Source organism: Salvia miltiorrhiza, chromosome 6, assembly GCF_028751815.1.
Source record: "Salvia miltiorrhiza cultivar Shanhuang (shh) chromosome 6, IMPLAD_Smil_shh, whole genome shotgun sequence".
Lineage (NCBI taxonomy): Eukaryota > Viridiplantae > Streptophyta > Magnoliopsida > Lamiales > Lamiaceae > Salvia > Salvia miltiorrhiza.
Genome location: NC_080392.1, coordinates 30,599,338 through 30,606,792, shown reverse-complemented (window position 1 = coordinate 30,606,792; position 7,455 = coordinate 30,599,338). Strand labels below are relative to the sequence as shown.

At 37.6% G+C, this 7,455-nt stretch overlaps 1 long non-coding RNA gene across 1 annotated transcript; it reads right to left on the bottom strand.

Annotated features, from left to right (window-relative positions):
* Positions 1-386: 386 nt before the first annotated feature.
* Positions 387-3,751, bottom strand: LOC130989056 (uncharacterized). The gene is made up of 3 exons (XR_009090431.1): positions 3,504-3,751; positions 1,482-1,545; positions 387-967 (listed from the first exon to the last, which is right to left on the bottom strand). It is a non-coding gene; the product is annotated as an uncharacterized LOC130989056 (long non-coding RNA).
* Positions 3,752-7,455: the final 3,704 nt, after the last annotated feature.

Below are 7,455 nucleotides of genomic sequence, written 5' to 3'. Positions count from 1 at the left end.
ATGGCCTCAGCCTCGTCAATCCTATGGATACTAGCCTCCAACCAACGACGGTGGTAATGCGCTAGAAATTCTCCAAGAGTATCGCCCTCTCTCGGTCCAGTAGTCCTGAACCAACGGCGCATCGCCTCACTATATCGTCTCTGTATCGCTGCCTCTTCTCGACTTCATCCTCGTTTGGTACGGTGGGACATTGGCTATACTAGCCTCAACATCTCTCCTCATATTCCACATCAACTGCCTCGTATCAGAATTCATCATCTCAAACAATTTTGTCATCAAAACAATTCATAACTCATTAGTGAATCAAACCCAGCCCTCAACAGGAAAGTAATAAGAAACAACATCAACCTCTTACCTTGTTAAGCCGGAGGAGATGGGGTGCTGGGGTTTCGTTTCAAATTGACTTTCTCAAACTAGCCTAAGAATTCAAATTAGACTAGTACACAATTTAAAAAGATATCAGTAATCAAAGGTTCAACTCAGTCAAGCAATAGACTCAGAGCAGATGACCTGCTCTGATACCACCCTGTCGCAGCCCGATTCCCGACACTAGTGATAGTGGGGTACGAGTATCGATACGACTATTTTTAAAAGAATAAAAGATAAGAAGAATAGGTCGAACATCAAGCGGAAGCTCGCATTAAAGAATGCTAAGGAAAATCATCATAAATGAACCCAAGGGTAAAATTGTCAACGTCGTTATAACTTTTTAATTATCAGGAATTTCACGAACAAAAACAAAACATGTATAGCTTATTTTTCATAAGGAAACATAATATGCAGAGTATCGCAGCAAAAGACGAACCGATTATATGTATGAAGACACATAACCGTGAGTATATTACTTGATTCATGTTCAAAGTAATTCCACATCAAGACTTTATCGTTAAAAAGGAAATACGATAAAGTAAATACGTCATCTAACGATCCCCCACCAGCACCAAACCAATCTCACTCCTCGCTTAGCCTGCACATTTAGAAATACATGCAGGGCGTGAGTACATAATACTCAGTGGGCAAATGCCGAAAAACAAGAAAGGTGCTCTTAGAGCTATAAGTTTGAAGCTTGCCACATCTCAGCAATACACAGAAATAAGCTAGCATTAAAAGAATATGTGCATGCAGTTTTCATAATCAACATCATAAATAAGTGTCTGCAGACAAAGTAATCAACATGTATGTACCGCATCTACAACTCATCATCATAATTAAGGTGCTGAGAAGTAGGCCTCCCTCTCAAGTACCGTGACCGGCCGACCCGAAGACGGCTCACAGTCACCTCTGTGCACAAAATCCCGCTTGTGGCAGGACCGAATTCGTCTCATCAGTAGAGGGTGGTAACACACAAGCTTAACATCAAAAATTGGCAAGTCAAACAGTTCTCAAATATCATTTATCTCAAAACATTTGTTAATCTCATAACATCATAAAATCATTTTAGAAGGCTCATATGATAAACATATACTCAAAATATTGCCCACCTGAAGACCTTACTCAAAATCTCCCGTCAAAGCGGAGTTACTTACTTCCTTGCTCTGCTCGTGTCTTCAGGGATCATCATCATCATCGAAGGTTCATGTCATAAAATGAATCTCGATTAGAAACTCATTAACAAATCTCATGCCTTAACTCTTGCTCCATCTCACATTCCAGCTCCTTATTCAACTCTATATAGACTCTCCACTCATCTCAAATCCTTAAGCTCAAGGATAGGTTTCAAGAAAATCATGGTTCTAAGTCTCGATTTATCTCTCATATCAGACTCGTCTAATTTTCACTCAAACACATAGGCAACACCAACAGGTAAGGCACATAAGAAAATACAATCAAACATCATCAAAACATGCTCTGTTTACACACTGACTCAACTTCAAAAATTAACCAGTTCTGACTCCGACATCTTCTGGACTCGAGACTCATACCAAAAGAAAGGTCTTCCAGTCTAGTTTCATATAAAAAACAGTAGAGTCAAAAACTCCAAGTGGTTTGGGAGATATGACTGTTTTACTACAGTCTACCATATTCGGCAGTTTTGAGCAATCGAAAACTTTGATTTTTTAAAAATCGTAAATGTTGTCAAACTGGGCTCAAATTTGGTGGATATCTAGCTAACACAATAAGGTTATTACCATAAAACTTTGGAAGGCTAGATTACACAGGAAGCCACTGAAAATAATGACTCTTTTCCCTGTTCTCTGCAACTCTCGGTAGAAATGTGCAGTTTAAGTTTTGTATTTTATAAAAATAGTAAATGAAGTCCAAATGACTTGAAATTTTACAGGGGTGCTCACGACTCATGTAGAGACTTGCTATCAAATTTTGCAAAGCTTTTTGACATCGAAAAATCGTCGATCACAGTAGGTCAGTAAGCCTACGAAAATCACCAAAATCTCATCTCAAACTCTTAAATGCTCAACTCAACATTCCTTCAAAGAAAACCAATCAAAGCTCATCTTAAACACATATAACACTCACAAATATTCAAAAACATTATAATACTCATCATACTCAAATTAACTCTCCTATTTTACATCTTAACTCAAATCTCAAGGGAAACGTTTCAACGAACGCACCAATTCAATTCTCTTTTCATTCTCATGCTCAAAATTACCCGAACACTCATTAATGACCTCATACATCATATAACTCATTTTACACATATAAATCCCCTTTTATCATGTAAACTAAACTCTAATGATAACTCACGTATCAACGCAAACTCTTAACAAAAGCATGACAAACGTTCACATAATGATCATAAATCAATTAGACCTCATTTTATCATTCATTGACCTCTCCAAATATGAAAACTCAAAAACTCACTCAAACTAAACTAAGTCCAAATTTTACTTAGCTTACAATAGACTTAATCAAGCATATTAAAACACTAATATCATGCTCACTTTCATATATCTTAAGTCAAATCACTTAATAGACACATAAACCAAAAGTCCTAATTTTTATTAAACTAAACTCTTTGAAAATTTTACAAACACCTATGAATCTTTAATCCATTCATAGATCTATCATTATTAACCAATTAAACTCACATATACTCCATCAATTTACAAATTAGAGCATAGATACACATAGCCCTAATTTTAGTAAACTAACTCATATCAAAATCATCAATTGACATCATATACTCAATTTACTCCATCAATCATCATCATATATATCTCATGGACTCATCTACATCATCAATTCATCATTTGAATCATCAACTCAAAAGTTCCCAATTTTGGGTAAACTAAACTCCATCGAACTTTCACATCTCTAAGCATATACTTCACAACACCCATCAATCATCACCAAACATCATATAAAACTCATTTTTCACCCCAAATCAAGAAAAGAAAAAGAAAAATTTTTGAAGGGGTGAAGACCTAAATTTTCGAAAATTTAGAAAAAAATGAAGGGGGTGATTTTCTTGCTTCAAACTCTCAAGAATACTCACATACAATCTCATACAAGTCTAATCTATGAATATAGAGATCACTTACCCAAGTTTACACCAAATATCAAACTTTCTCTCTCTAGTCTTGAAGCCAATCTTCAAGGATTCTCTTGAATTCAAGTTGATAGGAGGTGTTTAGGTGGGATTTTGTTGGTGATTTATGTGTTTGGCATATTTTGGTGAAGCTTCGAAGGTTTCTCCCATGGTTGACAATGGAGGAAATGTGAGAGAGAAGGGAGAGAGGTGGTGGTCGAAAGTTAGGGAGGAAAGGAGAGAGAGAAATTTGCAAGATATGAAATGGATTTGGAAATCTTATGAAAGATTTGTAAATCTTAAGTAAAGATTTGATATCTTTGAGAATATATGGCATTAAATGCCTAATCTCTACACTCTCAATCTCTACACTTGGTAAATTTTGGTAATTAGTCACATGCTTGGAAAATTAAAATATTAATGTGAGAAGGATGATTAAATAATAATCACAATACTTATGGAAATGTTACTCATTAATAAAATACCATAGCATAATTATTCATGTGATCAAATAAAATAATTATAGCACTAATATTAGTGCACTCACTCAATTATAATATTCCTCCTCGTAGGAAAAATAATTTTAAAAAAATTATGCTAGGAAAAATTTCCATAAACCGACATCATTTGATTTCTCGGTAAAAATAAACCGCACTTGCTTTGGAAACTTAATCAAAATTCCAAGTGCTAAAGTTTCAAATAAAAATCATAATAACTTGGTCATAATGACACACGTCACAGAAATCACATAATCAATCAGTCACGTAATTTCACATAACATCACATCAAAGCAGTCGGCAAACACAAACAGACTAAACGTCTCTCTCTCTAACCGACTATTTTCATCGAGGTTCTCACTCTTTCTTTCTCGACTCTATTTCCAACTTATTATTCCTATTTTCTTAATAGGATAATCAAACTCCGATAACTCGGTATCCGGTAACTCTATTCCCGGTAGTTGGAAATAAAATAAAATCTCAGCTCAATTCAATCGGCATCTCTATCTCAACTCATTTCTCAAATCTCATCACTCTAATTCCATCATCGGTTTATTCACTCGTATCTCTATTTAAAAGACAATCTGTCTTATCTGCTCATAAAAAAAAAGTCTCGTATTTCGACATCTCAGTACTCTCAATAGTGTTAAGACACTATCTCACAACATGAGGAAAAGTACGGGGTGTTACATCGTACCCCCCTTAAAAAAAATTTCGTCCCGAAATTTGAGTTATTCACCTTCGGGAAAAAGCTCTGGGTACTTCTCTTTCATCTTCTCTTCAAGTTCCCATGTTGATTCTTCTTGACCGTGATGTATCCATTGGATTTTCACCAAAGGAATCGACTTGTTCCTCAATTGCTGGATCTTCCGGTCCAGAATAGCATCAGGTCTCTCTTCACAGCTCAAATCTGGTTCTAGGGACACTTCTTCTTGATGGATGACGTGGTTTGGATCAAACACGTACTTTCTCAATTGAGAAACATGGAAAACGTCATGGACGTTCGCGAAGCTCAAAGGCAACGCTAGTTTATAGGCTATATGGCCTACTTACTCTAATACATCATAAGGTCCTATATATCTTGGTTTGAGTTCTTGTTAACTCGAAAATAACATGCTCCCCGAGATAGGGAAAACTCACATAAACATCGTTTCTAATATTAAAAGAATCTATCAGTGATTACTCAACTATTGGATTTTCTTCTCTCGATTTTTGCTAATCGATGCCATAATTCATGGCTATGTGGTCCCACTTCTATTGTGGAAGTCTCTAATAGGTGTAATTGTATAAGGTTGCCAAAGTGGCGCCTTCACGTGTTAACACGTCAAACATTCTTCTACGAAAGATGCCATCTCTCGCTTCTTATTCTCCTATCAAAGCGTCGTTTCAGTCTTGGCACATCTTTATACTTTCAGCCTGTACGGTGTAAGGGGTATCATGAGCTTCGCTCGTGATTTCGTTCTTCGACTCTTCTTTATCAGGCACACACACATTCTCTCTTTAAACAAAATGGCATTATCTGCCGTCTCTTGATAATTCTCTACTCTCTTGGTTCGAATCTTTATTCACAAACTTTCTATCTTCTCATCTTCTCTCTATGCTGTGACTATTCTCGATCGTAAGTCAGGCGTAACGTTTAATGCAGAAATTACTATTTCTGTCGTTTGTGGTGGTATTACTACCTTCCAATTCATCTTCTCGAATTCTTCGATTAGGTTCTCTTCTCGAGTAAGGAGAAATCCTAACTCTCCCTGATTCTCTCTTCTTAACGCGTCAGCTACAACGTTAGCCTTTCCAGGGTGATAATTTATTTCACAATCGTAATCCTTCACAAACTCTAGCCATCTTCGTTGTTGCATGTTCAGATTTTTTTGTTCAAAGAAATATTTGAGACTTTTATGATCGGTGTATATCTCACACCGTGCTCCATAGAAATGGTGTCTCCAGATTTTCAAAGCATGCACTACGGCTGCTAATTCTAAATCATGCGTTAGATAACTCATCTCGTGTGGTCTCTGTTGTCCCGAAGCATGCGCTATAACTTTTCACTCTTGCATCAGTGCACATCCTGGACCATTCTTCGATGTATCAGTATAAACTGCATACTATTGATCCGTTTTCGGAATAGCTAAGCTGGGGCAATAGTAAGCCTCTTCTTCAGCTTTTGAAAACTTCGCTCGCATTCGTCCGTCCAAACGAACTTGACTTCTTTCTTTAGCAGGTACGTCAATGGCTTAGGGATTTTCGAAAAGGCCGTTAACAAAACGTCGATAATACCCTGCCAATTCCAAAAAATTGCGAATCTCATGCGGTGTGGTTGGCGATCTCCACTTCTGTACCGCTTGAACTTTCGCTGGATCTGCGTCAATTCCTCTTGCGGAAACAACATAGCTGAGAAAAATTGACTTCTTCAAGCCAAAACTCGCATTTACTAGACTTCGCATAAAGCTTTTCAGCTCGCAATCTTTCTAACGCGTTCCTCAAATACTCTTCGTGTTCTCGTTTACTCTTCGAGTAAATCAGGATATCGTCTATAAAGGCTATCACGAACTTATATAGGTATTCGTGAAAAACGCGATTCATGAGATCCATGAATATCGCCGGAGCATTTGTCAAACCGAAAGACATATCTTCCAAACATCATTGAGTTTATAGTATTGCCATAATGCATACGCGATGCCATCTTCGGGAATATCTTCCGATCGTATCTTCAGCTGATGGTATCCCGTTCTCATGTCAAAGTTTGAAAAGGTGCTCGCTCCTTGTAGTTGATCGAATAGATCATCGATCCAGGGTATCAGATACTTATTCTTTAACGTCACTTTATTCAACTCTCGATAATCGATACACAACCTCAAGCTTTCATCCTTCTTTTTAACAAAAAGAACTAGTGTTCCCCACGGGGAAACACTGGGTCGAATGAAACCCATATCTAGAAGTTCTTGGAGTTGCAGCTTTAACTCTCGCAACTCTGTAGTGGGCCATTCTATACGGCGCTTTCGACGTCGGTACAGCGCTAGGCTCTAAATCGATCGTAAAATCAAGCTTTCGGCCTGGGGTAATCCCGGTAAAGTCTTAGAGAAAACGTCTTTGTAATCTCACACGATTGGCACGTCATCAACATTTGCCTTGGATTCGTCTCTCTGGTTCAGATATACAACGTACGCGGTTGTATCTTTTCTCCGCAAGAGCTTTCTTGCTTGCAGTGCCGAGATGATCGGCGTCTTCTTCCATTTTCTCTCAATATCAATGAAGGAAGTTGGTTCTCGGCCAAGTTGCTGAAAAGATATTCGTCTCTCCGTGCATTGTATCTTCGCATGGTTTTCCTCTAACCAGTCTATTCCAAAACTATATCCAAGTGCCACCTATGCATCAGTCTCAGATTTTTAGCGTCGAGCTTAGTCGATCTTAACTCGAATTCTAAGTTGGGGTACACGGATGAAATCGTAGTAATTCTGCCTATAAGTG